The sequence below is a fragment of the Phyllostomus discolor genome, chromosome 13 (genome assembly GCF_004126475.2).
Source record: "Phyllostomus discolor isolate MPI-MPIP mPhyDis1 chromosome 13, mPhyDis1.pri.v3, whole genome shotgun sequence".
NCBI lineage: Eukaryota > Metazoa > Chordata > Mammalia > Chiroptera > Phyllostomidae > Phyllostomus > Phyllostomus discolor.
Genome location: NC_040915.2, coordinates 20,558,929 through 20,573,359, shown reverse-complemented (window position 1 = coordinate 20,573,359; position 14,431 = coordinate 20,558,929).

Genomic DNA, 14,431 nt, shown 5'->3' with positions numbered 1-14,431 from the left:
GGGACAGAGAGTGAGAGAGGGAGAGAAACATCAGTGTGAGGCAGAAACATTCATCAGTTGCCCAGGAACAAAACCCACAACCCTGGCGTGTGTCCTGACGGGGAATCAAACTGGTGACCCTTTCGCTTTGCAGGACGACACCCAAGCAACTGAGCCACACCAGTCAGGACTCGATACCAATTCTTCACAAGCTCTTCCAAAAACTGGAAGGGAAAGGAACACTTCTCAACTCATTGTACAAGGGCAGTGTTACTCTTGTATCAAAACTACACAAAGACATCACAAGAAAAGAAAGCTACAAACCATTACCTCTTATGAGTATAGACGTAAAAGCAGTATCTGTGAGGACGAAACCCCACAATTAAGTATCATAGTGGAAATAGATGCATACAGATGACCCAAGTTCCCCAAAGATGTCCATCATCAAAAGGAATGAAAGATAATGAGATGCATCAAATTAAGTTTGAACATAGAAGCAGAGTGAGGTTTATTTAAGATAAAGGATGTGACAGTGTTTCAAAACTCTCTAATAAAATAATTACTTTGAGGACCCTTCACTGTTTTTAGAATATGACTCCACTCAGGAATTGTATTCTACTCCTTGTAATAAGTTTTCTCCTGTCTCAGGGCCTTTGCCCTTTCTGTTCCCTTAACCTGGAATGTTGTTCCCTCAGATCCACTTGAGCTCTGCCATCACTCTTTACGCCTTAGCCCCAACTCACCTTCTCAGAGAGTCTCTTGCTGACTCTCTGATTGAAATTAAGTCTCTGCTGTGTTTGAACAACAATAAAAAAAATAATAAAATAAAATTTTTAAAAAAGAAATTTAGTGTCTGAAATTATCTTTCCTGTCTACTTATAAAACCAGGAAGGCAGGCGAGCAGGAACTGGGTCTTGGCACCTGGAGTATCCGAGCACAGGCCCTGCCGTGTGTCAGGAGCACACTGAACAAGCATACGGATTGCGGTGATAGCCATTCAGCGGACGACTATTCAGCAAATAAGAGGGAGCGGGCTCCTCACACACGTGATAACGCAGTGCATTATGCTCACTGACACATGCCAGACTCAAAAGACTGAGTAGTGTATCACTCCGTTCAAACGGAGTTCTAGAAAAGGCAAGATGATGGTGACAGGAAGTAGAGGCCACCAGGGGTGGGAAGAGCAGATTGACCTCAAAGAAGGAAACATTTTGAAATGACAGAATTGTTTTAAACTGTATTGTGGTGGTGGTTACATGCTTGTATGCATTTGTCAAATGCACTGAATTTTCTACTTAAAATTGGTGCATTTTATCATATGTAAATTATACCTCAATAAAAATTATTTTTAAAATGCATATCTGTTGTGTATTTTAAATTGAATTGCTTTTTGAAGTAGTGAGTCTCCTGTCCCCGAAGAATCCCAAAGAAAGGCTGAATGGTACCGATCCGTCAGGCGTGCTGCAGAGGGGCTTCCTGAGCTGGGCGCAAGCCCAGGGCAGCTGGCCTTTAGAGTGCTTAGGGTTATGAAATTTAGGCTTAAGGTCAGTATTGCCTAATGTGTCGTAGCAAAAACAAGGGTCTGGGAGTCTGGAGCCAATCACTCCTTCCTTCACTCACCATTTGTTCAACTCCCACCGTGCGCCAGGCACTGCACAGCAGTGTTCAGCTGGAGCTAGTTTGAGTTGGTTCTCTGTGCGATCGTACCTAAAAGGATCCTAACAAATGCGAGCCCATTGCTAGGTATTAAACTGGGTGACACTGATGACAAGTGCCAAAGGAGGCGATGGAGAGGGCCTGAAGGAGTCAGGGAGACCACCCACTTCTCTCTGTCTCCATTGCCCATCGTTGACCCAGGCTGCTGTCCCTTTTCACCCAGACAATTAATGACAACAGCTTCCTCAGTGGTTTCCGTGAGTCCACTCTACTTCCCTGGGTCCATTCCATACATAGCAGAGGCTTTCTGTGGCCACCTGAAATCTCCATCTGTCCCCTTGCTCTCTGGCCTAAAAATTCTTTCACGGTGTCTCACTGCTCCAGATTGCAGTCCCAGCTCCTCAGTGTGGTTGACGGGGCCCTTTGTGACCTAGCGCTGGGCCGAAGGAAGATCGGCTAGGAGGTGGCGTGGTGTCCCTGTGACTGGTATGAGAGGAAGGACAGGAAAGGATGGTATGGAGACATGGTCAGGAAGCAAAAGCTACCTGGGTTCTGGCCCTGGCCGTTCTATTGGTCTGTGCCACCCACGCCTCAGTTTCCCCAGTCGCCCAGCAATGGCACAGGGGATGTCGAAGGGCGCTTTCAGTTGCAGAGCCCTGCGTTTATGCTCTAAGTATGTTTCCTGGCTGGCCCTCTGCCTCTGTCCCTATCTCTCTGTGTGTCCTTCTTACTCAACAGACACCTTTGCAGAACAGTTTTTATCTGCAGATATGAGTCACAGATTATAACTGGCTCAGTCTGCAGGAGGCCTCACAGCCCGTCCTGCTGACATGATTCTCTGCCCAGAGGAGCTTGAGGGTCATGTTACTAACCTGAAGTGCGAAAGCAAACCTGGTGAGCGTCCTTTGAAATGAGAGAAGGAGGAATGCACTTAAAACTGTTGCTACTCTCCTGGACAAGGGCTGCTTCCTGGAACCCAGCAAAAGAGAGTGAATGGGAGAGGAAATGGTCCTGTTTCCTTCAGATATTTCAGATGCTGTGTGTCCGAAGCACTCAAAAAACTCTTAGGGAGGGGTCTCCTTCCAGTCAAATGGAAAGGTCACTGAACTGGCCACGAATCAATGGGCCACTCAGCCTTGGCTTGACCTTGACAGTGTCGCTTCAGCTGCAGCTCAGTTCCTTTACCAAACCAGCCAAACACAGTAAGGACAGCTTGAGCTCATCGAATATTTCACATTATTTTCAATTTCACAGGCAGTACATGCTCATTAAAGAAAACGCAAAGCATAAATAATCACAAAGGCAAAAATATTCCTTAACCTCATCATTTCAACACAAACAGACGTTTTTCTATTTTAACCAAAGTGGGGTTGCAACTGCACATTCCCTCCTGCACCCAATTATTTTCCTTAACAATATATTGTGGACATCTTTCCACATCATTAAATTTTCTTCTACATTATGATACTCAGATGTGACTGGATATCCATGGGTATTCTCTGATTGAGGTCAGACTCTGTATTTCATTTCACCCTTCAAAAAAACACCCAATCCCCAAAGCAATGCCAGGCACTGTGTATTTTACTGAAGACTTTGTGAGCTGTGGAGGGGAGGCTTACATTGCTCCTCATCCAGTAAGCACCCTCAAACATCCCAGTTGGTAGCTCTGTTCTCTCCACAACCTGATTTCCTGCCCGCCACCCCTAGCTCTCCTGGTCCCCTGGTCTGTGCCGTGCGTCAAGACGGCAGTCAATGGCATTCCTCCAGGAAGTCCCTTGGAGATTAATTTACGGCATTCATTCTTTCAATAAAACAAAACATCTCTATGTGACAGGTATTGTTTTGGATGCTGAGAGTTTCACCATTCAGTAAGAGAAAAATAATTTGGTCTCACGGGACCTCTATTCATCCTTGTGTACAACCCTACTGAAGGAAGTCTCATAACGTGTTTCCACAGTCGTCTCTGTTTGGACATCCACGTCACCTCTCATTCTGCACTTCCCCGTGGTAAGCAATGCTGAGGCGAACATCTCCGTGGCCTAGGTTTGCACTTCGCTATTTTCAAAGATCTTTCCCTTGATAGATCTTTCCTTTGTCATTATAATCTAGAGAGATTTTACTGAAAAGGAAGGTGAGGGCCAAGAAAAAGCATCTCCCCAATGTTACATATTTGGTGACTGGGTGGAGAATAAAAAAAAAAAGAAAGAAGAAAAAAAGAAAAACACCTTTTCAAGAGGCCGACATGGATTCACAACAGCTGGGGTTCAGCTGTGAGCTGTGAGTTCTTTCCCCCTGAACCGCAGTAGCTGTCATTCACATGGCACTCACCATGAGCCACCAGCCCCAATCCATGCACATCATCTGTCTTATGTTGTCACCCCCATTCCACAGACGGGCACCTGGAGAACAAGTAACAGCCAGGCCTTGGAACCAGTGGAGTCTGATATCAAAGCCCGAGCTCTGAATTACTCCACAACCCTGCCTCACTGCTCCGTGTCTGATCCCAATCCCAGCAAACTTGTCTTAAAACGTGATAGGAATTTGCCAGTGCTGCTGGCAGGCCAGTAGTCAGCAGTCTAAGTGTTTTTTTTTAGATCATAATAGCTTAGTAATAAAGATCACTGTCTGTGGCACTGGTACATTTTACAAACAACCTCACATAGCTACGATCTCACTGGATCCTCATACCCAATGCTCATTCCTCAAGGCCCAACCAGAATCCACTTTCCCAGGAAACCCTCTCCAACTGCCCCCAGCCAAGACATCCCCCTCCTCAGCCTTATGGGCCACCGTACTGTTGCTCTTTCAGGTTGTGCTGTCATTATCTACCTCTTGAGAGTGGTGACTAAGTCCTTTTTATCCCTGGCATCGGGCACTATGCCTGGCTCACAACCTACAGGCTATAAAAGTGTGGCAGCACCGTTGCTCACACTAGCTTCCTGGAAGGGAAATGAGGGTTAGAAATCAGGGTCCTAACTCCACCTCTTCATCACAAGATTTTTTTTCCTGCTACACTTGCTTTGAGCTCAGCTATTTCAGGTAGTGTGAGCCTTGTCTGGTGCAAAAAATTTCAACAAAATACTAACAAACAGAATGCAGCAATGCATAAAGAAGAATTAGTCACCACGAACAAGGGGATTTAGCCCCAGGAAGGCAATGTTGGGCTAACATCTGAAGTCAAGTAATGTGCATACCCTTTATCAATAGACTAATGGACAAAACCACATGGCCGTCAACAAGCATTTGACAAAATTCAAAACCATTTCGTGATAAACACATCCAGCAAATTAGGAATAGAAGGGAAAATCCTTAAGTTTATAATGTGCATCTATCAAAAACCCACAGTTAAATCATACTTAATAATGAATGAATGAATGAATGAGTGCATGCATGCATGCATGGACAATGCAAGTCTGTCTTCTCCCACCATTTCTATTCAACATTGTACCTGATGTCTTGCTAGGGTAATAAAATAAAACAAAAGGCACCTGATTGGAAAGAAAGAAGTAAAACTATCTCTATTTTAATTTGTTTTTTTCTACCAGTATCTCTTCAGCATGGTAGGCAGGAATTAATTCATTTCAGCCATACCCACTAATTGCCGTAAGCAATCAGTAAGTCCTGAACTGGACTGCGCTAGACTCCGGGGCACAGAGATAAACCAGATTTGGGGAGTATCCTTCAGGAGTTCTGAGGTCGTTTGAGGAGCTGAGATCAGCAAAGCCTAGAAGGTGAAATGGAAAGTGACCAGAGCCACGTGAGGAGGACACAGGCAAGAAGGGTCTATGGGATTGCAAAGGAAAGGGGGTCGTTTCTACCTGGGGCTGGATCCAGGGACACTGCTGGAGATGGAGCAGCCGAGCTGGGCCTTAAGTGCTGGGAAGGATTTTATCAAGTTAACAGAAGAGCAAGAACAAGTTTGCTTAGTTCCGAGTGGGTGGTGAGTGAGGGGAGAGGATGGAGAAGGGTCTGGGCAGAGGGACTGATGTCTGGCATGCCACACTCAAGAGATGGGGCTTTAGTCTGAAGCGTGGGAAGCTTTTGAAGTTTTGGAGCACAGAGTGATCTGAGCAGATATCGTTTGGGTGTGTAGGTCCCTGTGTTTCCTTCATACACTTGCTAGACGATAAAAATCCCCTGGGGGCTGGGTGCTGGAGGGAGGGACAAACAGGGTTTACACGGTTTGGTCTGTTCCTCATATCAAGGCTGAGCCTCACCCCAAGCTAAATCCTGTGCCTACTGTGAGTCGAAACCTACCTCCTTCAGTTGGATCGGCGAGCGGGTGGTAGATAAAGTTTGGGGATATTTCCCTCGGTGTGCTGTGTGAAAGGATCCACAGGGAAATGCCTCCTACCCCCCTGACCCCAGCCCGAATGAACCCACTCAACACACATGGGGCTGGGGCCGTTCCCGCTCTGCCCGCAGCCTCGTGGGTGCTGGAGAGGGGCAGGCTGGCCAGCTGGCATGAACTCTGGACTAGTGTTATCACTTTTCTTGAGAAACTCTAAAGTGGCCAAGTATTGCAAAGGTCGTTTATCACCAGGAGGACAAAAGTCAGCTCCAGCCATTAGCCATTCATTACCCCTCACCACACCTTGGGCAAGATCCTTGCCCCGGTTTTACAGAGAGTGCAACTGAGGTCTCAGGGTTACTCTGATAGGTCCCTACTTGATGCTAAGGTGTCTTATCAGACTCCCAGGCGGGCTTATTTAGAGAGAGTCTGCTTCTCAACTCACACCCACTACACTTGTGTGTAGGGGTGCGGAGAGGGCTCAGCATCCTTCCTGCAAAGGACATATTTATACCTAAAACCAGGATTCTCCAAACAACAACAAAATGGTCATTACATGAGGCAAAGGAGGCATTAACTAATCTTAATGTGATAAACATTTCACAATATGCACAATGTATTAAACCACTCCATCATACATTGTAAACTTACACGATATTATATGTCAATTATATCTCCATAAAGCTGAAAATCAACAAACAGATAGTAAATCAATTCAAGATTCTTCCCCTCTGGCAGCAGTGTCAATAGCAATCTTTATCAAGGACTTTAAAAAGGTCTAGAACCTTTGGTCCAGCAATTCCATTCCCAGGAATCTCTCCTAAGGAATGGACCTTCAGTATGGACAAGACTCTGGACACAGGGTGTTCGTTGCAGCATTACTCACACTCGCTGAGGAACGAAATCCACCGTGTCGATGCTAGCAGTAGACGAATTGCTAACATTTATGGCATTGGGCCATTGGCATTATCTCACCGAATCCTTGCAGGCGTCCTGCAAGGCAAATACTGGTATTATCTCCGTTTTGCAGGTAAGCAAACGAGGCTGCGGGGAGGTGAAGGAGCATACCCAGGAGTACACAGCACCGGCGAGCCAGGATTCACAGCCACACAAACAAGGGCTCCTGTTAAAGAGGATCACGCTTGATGTATAGAAGGATCACAATGCTGTAAAACAACAACAGTCATAAACACAACAACAACAGTGATAAAAATGACTCAGAGGTCTATTTTTAAAGGCCTTAAAGAAGTATTTCATAATACTACAATGGCTCTCTTAAGATACTGGGTGTGTGACTTTGGGGGGTGGGAGATGTTCTACTTTGCACATTATACATTTTTATAATTCAGGGGAAAATGTTTTTGTTTGTTTTTACATTGGAATTTAGAACTGACCATGCAAAAACATGGTTCTGGAACGGAGGGGTTTTAGGCAATCAGGAGGTTACCCTGCGGGCAGTAGGGACCTGGCCGGAGCAGCGAGCAGAAGACCTCAGAAGGGTCACATGGGCTCCCTTAGGTCTGACCCCGCGTCCCCTCAGAAATGTGCAGGGGACAGCAGAACGGAGAAGGCAAGATGGGGGAAGTCTCAGAAGACAAACCCCAGGAGGCAACTTCCAACCAATGCTTGCTCTCAGGTCGTGGGGGCAATACAGGGAGGTTTTCCAATGATGTGTCTGGGGACAGGGAGGCTGGAGGCATCTTTGTTCCCCTCTTTCCTCTGCAGGGTGGCACTGGTGGTCAGACATTAAGGTTGCCTCTGTGGTGGCCACACAAGGGGTGTGTATGGCCAGGGCACGTGGTCTCTGAGCTAGCCCACCTCTTCATCATCTGTCTCCCCCAACATCTGTGTGCTCCCTTCTTTAAATATTGTTACATACATCAGGCGCATTTGTTTAAGGGCACGACTAGCTGCACGTTTGCAGTGTTTTTAATTTTATGTATTTATTTATTGGTTTATTTATTTTTGCACTTCAGCACATAATAGTAACGAATGTGTCTTGGACGCACCTATGCTGTAATCTTTTTGACTACAGCCTCGACAGGGTTAAAATGGTCCCCCAATGTTGGCGCAACCTAACATAGAGCATGAATAAAAAATTCTCTTGAAAACTTTGTTTGTATTTGTTTATGACATACTACTAGAGTAAAACATTGTTCTTGTCGGACACACACACCTTGAAAACAGCCCATGCCCGCCCTAGAGATGAATCCAGAAGCACTGCATCCTGGGTGTCCCAGCTCCTCCAGCACATCCTGAGGGTGGGGACTGGGTGAACGGCTTGGCAGCGGGTACCGGCCAAGGGCAGCAGGAGAGTCTGGGCCAAGGAGGCTGTGGAGAGCAGGGCCAGAGGGAAGGGTCCAGGGCTGCTGCTTGGAGGTCAAGGTCAGGCCAGTACTGCTTCACCAGCTGCCTGAAACTGGTGGCTTTATGTTCAACAACTCGGTTACTTGCAGACCTTTTCCAACATAAAATAATAGATATCATCAAAAAAAAGAAAAAGAAAAAAAGATCATTTCTCTGATACCTTTATTTTATTTTAAAGTACATTTTATTACTAAATATATTTTTCCTTTGAGAGTAATCTGGGAGGTGTGTTCTGTGTTTACTGTAAACATCTGTGTTGTCTGAAAATTGAAAGGAATACCTGCCTTATTTATATTAAATAATGTTTGTTGTTAATTTGGCAAATACAGAATAGGGTAGAAGTAAACAAAAAGTGTTTTATTTTTACCTAAAAGGTTTTGTGCTATGTTTTGAAACTTTGTTTTTTATGACATAAAGCAGGTACTCAGGAAAAAAAGGAGAGGTCTTCAAAAGCACATGCTACCAAATTCAAAAAGCACTCAGAAGGGTCCACAGGGAAGAGTCAGTGAAAATCAGCCTCCTCCCCTCCTTCTCCTGTTCCCCAGCCGCCCACTTCCCCTCCCTGGGGAACATGTTCTTGAGGTTCTCTAATTCCCTTTGGCAGAGAGGATCTTTGCATTTGCAAACGTCAGTGCATACATCTTTAGTAACTGTGCGTGTGTGTGTTGACACTTACCGTGGCACTGTGTTCTGAGCTCTGCTTTCTATGCAGTATGTCTTGGGGATCCTTCCAAAAGACCTGGGAAGAGCCCTGCTGGCTGGCGCCTTCACCCCTATTGACTTAAAGGGTCCTTACTGGTGTCCAGTCAGAAACACAACTCTCAGACCCTCCGGCAAGGCCTGCAGCCCCAGGTAAATGGAAGAGACAAGGGGGAGGGGTGGCTCAAGGGATCCCCTTTTCCTTCCTTCCTTCCTTCCTTCCTTCCCTCCTTCCTTCCTTCCTTCCTTCCTTCCTTCCTTCCTTCCTTCCTTCCTTCCTTCCTTCCTTCCTTCCTTCCTTCCCTCCTTCCTTTCTTTTTTACTTCTTCCTTTCCAAAATGAAAACAACTCATTGTGGCTTTTATTCATTCTGATTATTAATGCAAAACATACTTACTATAAAATGATCAGATATACAAAAAGAAAAAACACGGAGTGAAAAGTCACTCCTACTGTTACCCCGAAATAATCCTTGTTAACATTTTAGCATCTATGCTTCCAGTTATTTTTCTGAAATGCACTCAGTATTTTCTCTGTTTGAACCATTTTAAGGTGTACGATCCAGTGGCATTTGGTATATTCACAGTGTTGTACAACCATGACCACTATCTAGTTCCAAGAAAACTTTGTCACCCCAAAAGAAAGCCCGTACCCGGAAAGGAGTCACATTCTATTTTCCTCCCCACACCCGGTACCCAGTGGTTTGCTTTCCGTCTCCATGGATTTGCCTGTTCTAAGCATTTCACATAAGTGAACGCATATAAAATGTGGCCTTTTATGCCTGGCTTCTCTCACTTGGCATATTTTCAAGGTTCATCTATTTCTAACACATATTAGTACTTTATTCTTTTTTATTGCTAAATAATATTCCATTGCGTGGATCGGTCATTATTTAGCCATTCATCACTTGAGGGGCATTTGGGTGGTCTGGACCTTTGGGCTATTGTGAACAGTGTTGCTACAAACATGCCCACATAAGTTTTTGACTGGACACCTATTTTCAACTCCTTTGGGTATATACTGAGACGTAGCACTGCTGGGTCAGATGGTCATTCTATATTCACCTACTGAGGCAGCACCAGACCATTGTCTGCTGCGCTGCACCAGTTTACGGTTCTGCCAGCGACGTATTCAAGTTCTGATTTCTCTGCCTCCTTGCAAACACTTGTTATTGTCCTCTTTTGTTTTGTTTTCTAAAAACATTTTATTAAAGTGTACATGAAGTGATGTCTTATTGTGGTTTTGGTTTCCATCTCCCTAATGACTAATGACAAATAATATTAAGCACCTTTTTCCTGTGCTTGTCAAAGATTTGTGTAGATTCTTTGAAGAAATAACTATTTGAAACCTTTGCCCATTTAAAAAATAGGGTTATTTATCTTTTTGTTGTTTGGTTGTACAGCTTCTTTACATATTCTGGATAAAGAAATCTTATCAGATATATAACTTGCAAATATATTCTTCAATTCTGTGGGTTTCTTTTCACCTTCTTAGTAGACTCCTTTGATACATAAAGCTTTTCACTTTATCGGTGAAAGGAGCCAAAAGGTACAAACTTCTAGCAAATAAATAAGTAAAATAAATAAGTTGCAGGGATGTAATGTATACCATAGTAAGTATAGTTAACAATACTGTATTGAATATTTAAAAATTGCTAAGGGGATGGATCTTAAAACTTGGCATCACAAGAAAAAAGTATTTGTAACTATGTGTGTTGATGGATATTAACTAGATTTATTGTGGTGACTATTTTACAATATATACAAATATAGAAAATCATACTGTACACTTGAAGCTAATATAATGTTATATGTCAATTAATGTTATATGCCAATTATATCTCAATTTTTGAAAAATTTTTAATTTTTTTAAAATTTTACTTATTAGTTTTTATTGATTTTATTTATTTGCCTTTAGAGAAAGGGGGAGGGAGGGAGAAAGAGAGGGAGAGAATCATCAATCACATACCCCCAGCCCCCAACCAGAGACCTGGTCTGCAACCCAGGCATGAGCCCGGACTGGGACTCAAACTGGGACCTTGTGGTTCACAGACCAGACTCAGTCCACTGAGCCACATCAGCCAGAGGGGAAAATTTTAATTCTGACGAAGTCTAATTTATCTTTTTTTTTTCTATTGCTTGTGTTCAAGATCATGAAGACTTATCTCCTATGTTTTCATCTAAGAGTTTTTATAGTTCTAGCTCCTATATTTAGGTCTTTTATGCATTTTGAGTTAATTTTTCTGTATGTATGAGGTAATGATCCAACTTCACTTTTTGTGTGATGAAATCCATCTGTCCCAGCATCATTTGTGGGTGAGACTATTTTCCCTCTACTGAATGGTCTTAGCACCCTTGTCAAAAAAACAATTTACCAGAGACACATAGGTTTATTTCTGTTTTCTCAGTTCTATCCCATTGACCTTTATGTAAGAGTATCCTTATACCATTACCACACTCTTTTGATTATTGTAGCTTTGTAGTAAGTTTTGAAATCAGGAAGTATGAGTCTTCGCATTTGTTTTTCTTTTTCAAGATTGTTTTAGCTATTTGGGGTTGCTTGCAATTTCATATGAACTTCAGAGTCAGCTTTTCTACTTCTGAAAAATGAATTTTGGGGATTTGGGGATTTTTCCTTGAATCTACAGATTGCTTTGGGGAGCATTTTCATCCTAACAATTTTATATCTTCAGCTATGAACAAAGATGTCTGTTTAGGTCTTCTTTAATTCCTTTCAGCAATGTTTTGTAGTTTTGAAGTCTTGCATCTTTGTAGTTAAATTTATTTTTAAGTATTTTATTCTTTTCTGGTGCTTTTACACACATTTTTATCCCTAAATTTTAACTATGGTACAAAACACATAACATAAAATTTACCATCTTAACCAGTTTTAAGTGTGCAGTTTAGCGGTGTTAAATGCATTCATAATGTTGTGCTATCATCACTACTTTCTAACTCCAGAATTCTTTTTTATCTTATAAAACTAAAACTCAATATCCATTAAGCAATGACTCCTGATTCTACCCTGCCCCCAGCCTTGGCAGCTACCATTCTACTGTCTGTCTTTATGATTTCGACTATTTTCCATGACTCATGTGAATAGAATCACTATATTTGTCTTTTTATAACCGACTTATTTCACTTAGCATAATGTCCTCAATGTTCATCTATGTTGTAGCATATGCCAAAATTTTCTTCTGTTTTACGACTGAATAATATTCCATTGTTTGTATATACCACATTTTGTTAATCCATTCATCTGTCAGTGAACACTTGGGTTGTTTCCACATTGTATCTATTTTGAATAATGCTATTCACAATATTGTAAAACTGTTGTTTTTTATTTACAATAAAAATATTGTAAACATAAGTATACAAATATCTTTTCAAGAACATGTTTACAATTCTTTTCAGTGTATGAGATTATATGGCAATTCTATCTTTAATTTTTTTAAGGAAGTGCCATAACTGTTTTCCCCAGTGGCTATACCATTTTACACCGCCACTAGCCATACACAGGAGTTTTAGCATCTCTGCACACAACTTTTTAAACCAAATGCTTCAACTTAACATAGGGACATGTTTCCAGTCCAGTGGTAGAGAGGGCTACCTAATCATTTCACAGCACTTTACAGATATATTACAATTTATTTCAACATTCCCTTAATATTGGCTGCCTTGGTTATTTCAAATTTTTAACTATCATATGCAGTGAACTTCATGAGAATCTATATCTTTGTGCATTTATCCAAGTATTTCATTTGGATAAACCCAGAAGCGGACCCATTAAGTCAAAGGAGAGGCATACTTTTAAAGCTTTGGTGAATGTTACCAAATTGTCTTCCAAAAATGACAGACTCACACCCATCTCAATAGCAAGAAGAGTTGTTTGTTCCACACACAGAGTCCAATGACTTTTCTCCAATGTCACTACCAGAGAGACAGTGGGGGGCCCCTGACATGCTCCTTCACTGGGCAGAAACCTCGAACAGGATCGTAACAGTCCCTCTTCCACAGAGACATCCTACTCTTAGGTCTGGAAGGGCCCTTCGCAAATCTTTACTGGAATTTTTATTGTGAAGACAATTTTTTCTGTTTTTTTTTTTTTTTATCTGTTATTTGTCTGTTTCTTCCTCTAGACTGCAGGCTACATGCGGCCAGGGACAGTGTCTGGTTTGTTCACCAATGTCTTACAGAGTGCCGGGCAAGGGAGGGTCTCAGCAAATGTTATTTATTCTTAGGATGGGGGACAAGACAGCTCACCACAAGCTGCAACTCCATGAGACTAGGAACAGCGTCTGTCGTTGCCCTTTGTGTCTCTTGTGCTAGCACAGTCTCTGGCACACAGTGGCTGCTCAGTATTGGTTGAGCGATTGAATTAACATGTCTGGCTCTAGTGTGTCCTTGAGAGCAGCAGATCTGAACTCCTAGTTCAGTGCTCTTTCTGCCTGCTGCTTCCTCTTGCTCACTTTTAATGTTTGTGCTGGATTTCTGTCTTTATGGTTCCTTGGTTTCTGTGCGTCAACGAAATAGCCACATTTCGGCTGCCAAACAGCATGGGGCATCACCTGTCAGCAGCCCTGCGGTCCCATGTACATTCTTGAATGATTTTCCAGTGGTGAAGACCAGCAAGGGGATTTCCCCATACGTGCCCAGCTCTGGCCCATCTGTGCCCCCCTTTGCCTGGATGCTGTTCTGTGGGCTGGAGTCAGCATGAGAGCTATTTTTGACCAAGTGGCTACCTAACCTTGCATAACCCTCAGCCATTCAGGCCAAGGTCATTTGGCTTAGTACATGAAAGACACCTCAGAGATCATGACCCCCCCTTCCCCAAAGCCCCTCCTGAGACCCGGAGCTGGGAGGGCACTGCCACGATGGTGGCTGTGGTTCCCCACTGCAAAGCCAAAGTAGGACCTTCTGAGCATGGCTCAACTTCTGTAACCAGCCCTGGAAGAGCTCTCCAAATATCTGCTTCCCCAACATCCTTAGCACTTGGGTGGAATCACCAATCCAGGAAGCATGGTGTTGGGATCTTGCTTTCTCCACACACATACCCAGTCTTGCTTCTTCCCCTAATGTGTTGGTGCGGCAGCTGGAGAAACTCGAGAGAGCACAGGGTTGGAGAAGACCTTTGTCTCTCCTAGGGGAGAAGGGATAAGTTCACATTTTTATCTCAATTTTGTTATATTGGAAAAGAAACAGAATGGCATTCAAGGTCCTTTCCAATCTCATCAGCAAGCCCTTAGCCAAAAGCCTGACATACAACAGCTGCTCACTAAATGCTTAGGGAATGGAATTCACCACCTGCTCCCTCAGACCCGCCACACCCAACTACCTGCCAACTCCAGTCCTGCTGACTCTGGGCCTCTGCATTCGCTGTTTCCTTCACCTGGGAAGCGCTTCATCTCATGCTTTACCCTCAGGGCCCAGTTCAAAGCTC